Source organism: Protomyctophum parallelum (assembly GCF_964188405.1).
Source record: "Protomyctophum parallelum genome assembly, chromosome: 2".
NCBI lineage: Eukaryota > Metazoa > Chordata > Actinopteri > Myctophiformes > Myctophidae > Protomyctophum > Protomyctophum parallelum.
In genome coordinates this window covers 874,848-877,190 of record NC_139699.1, presented here as the reverse complement: position 1 = coordinate 877,190, position 2,343 = coordinate 874,848, and positions in this window count along the sequence as shown.

The window sequence follows — 2,343 nt, the reverse complement described above, 5'->3', positions numbered from 1 at the left end:
GTTTCGGCCCAGCTGGCCATTGGCTGGCCCAGACAACGAGGCGGGACTTCCCCCCTTCTTAGTTGGTTTTTATTTTGACTCGAGTGGGCGGGGGATCCCGATCATAGACTGTAACGGTAGCCACGCCCCTCAGAACATAGGCGGCTTTATGGTCATTCTTTTAATAAATGGGACCATCATTTTCCAAAATGAATATTATGACATTAGAAATGAGACTTTAAACTAATGACTGGAATCAGAAAGTATTCATGACCATGTTTATTAAGGTAATACAGTCTAGGTGAAGTTGGGCCCATATACATGGACTTCTATGGGGCTATGGGGTTTTTTGGGCCCAATGACAGCGCCACAACAGGCCATTATATGAACTTTCAGGAAATCCCGATTTCCTTAGTGGCTTCACAAAATATCTGTCTGACTGCCCCCCTGGTACCCTCACATGTTCTCCCTGTGTCCCCTAGGGTAGGTACCCTCACATGTTCTCCCCGTGTCCCCTAGGGTAGGTACCCTCACAAAAACATGCAGTAATCCTGGTCGGAATGTGTTAAGGAGATAACTGTTACAATTGCTCAATTCAACAGACACCTTTTAACCCATTCTAAAAACACCTTCTCAATCCTGACCTAAGTTTTAAGTGTTTAGAGAGGCACTTGTCTTTTTCTCCTTGGGCAAATCATTCCATTGCACAGTTTGTACTACATGGAATACAAGCTACTGTTATGCTAATTACTGTCTGTTATTTACTTAGTATTATTTCTAGTAGTATTATTCACTGTCTCTGTTGTTTATGTATTGTTATTTCTGTCTGTATGATTCCAGAAGTGTCCACCACAGAGCAGAGTCTCCAACTCCCAGCCTTCTGTCTGTGAGGAGTGACTGGTCTAAAGGATATGTTCCTGACTTCAGTAACGAACCTGGACCTCCTGATTCACAGTATGTCAACCCTCCTATAAATATATACAACACTATAACACTGTAACACTATACAATATACTATAACACTATACAATATACACTATAACATATTTTATAGTGCCGGTGAGAAGGCGGGCAGCTGTGTTCTGCACTAGCTGTAAACGCCTGAGTGACGCCTGGTCGATGCCAATATACAAAGAGTTGCAATAATCTATTCTTGATGAAATCAAAGCATGGATAACCATCTCCAGCTGTTTTTAGGGGAGGTAGGATTTGACCGTGGCGATGATTGGAAGAAGAGTTTTAACGACGGAGCTGATTTGTTTATTAAGTTTAAAATGTATCAAAAATCAAACCAAGAGGGGGGACAGTGGCACAGTCGGTAGTGTTGTCGCCTCACAGCTAGAAGGTCCTGGGTTCGATTCCCGCTGTGGGCGCTGGGGGCGTGTTCTCTCCTCTGCATCATCAGAGCCCATACCCGAGGCGGGGTTGGCGAAAGGGCCTTTCTGTGTGGAGTTTGTATGTTCTCCCTGTTTCCCCTAGGGTATAGTACCCTCACATGTTCTCCCCGTGTCCCCTAGGGTAGGTACCCTCACATGTTCTCCCCGTGTCCCCTAGGGTAGGTACCCTCACATGTTCTCCCCGTGTCCCCTAGGGTAGGTACCCTCACATGTTCTCCCCGTGTCCCCTAGGGTAGGTACCCTCACATGTTCTCCCTGTGTCCCCTAGGGTAAGTACCCTCACATGTTCTCCCAGTGTCCCCTAGGGTATAGTACCCTCACATGTTCTCCCCGTGTCCCCTAGGGTAGGTACCCTCACATGTTCTCCCCGTGTCCCCTAGGGTAGGTACCCTCACATGTTCTCCCCGTGTCCCCTAGGGTAGGTACCATCACATGTTCTCCCCGTGTCCCCTAGGGTAGATACCCTCACATGTTCTCCCTGTGTCCACTAGGGTAGGTACCCTCACATGTTCTCCCCGTGTCCCCTAGGGTAGGTACCCTCACATGTTCTCCCCGTGTCCCCTAGGGTAGGTACCCTCACATGTTCTCCCCGTGTCCCCTAGGGTAGATACCCTCACATGTTCTCCCTGTGTCCCCTAGGTTAGGTACTCTCACATGTTCTCCCCGTGTCCCCTACATTAGGTACCCTCCATAGACTGTAAAAAAATATGGACAAAGCGTTCCCCGGGTCTAACATGAACGTAAAATGAAGCCTGTCAGTCCTTGTATTGTAAGTCGCCATCTTTCTAGATCCGTTTCGGCCCAGCTGGCCATTGGCTGGCCCAGACAACGAGGCGGGACTTCCCCCCTTCTTAGTTGGTTTTTATTTTGACTCGAGTGGGCGGGGAATCCCGATCATAGACTGTAACGGTAGCCACGCCCCTCAGAACATAGGCGGCTTTATGGTCATTCTTTTAATAAATGGGAC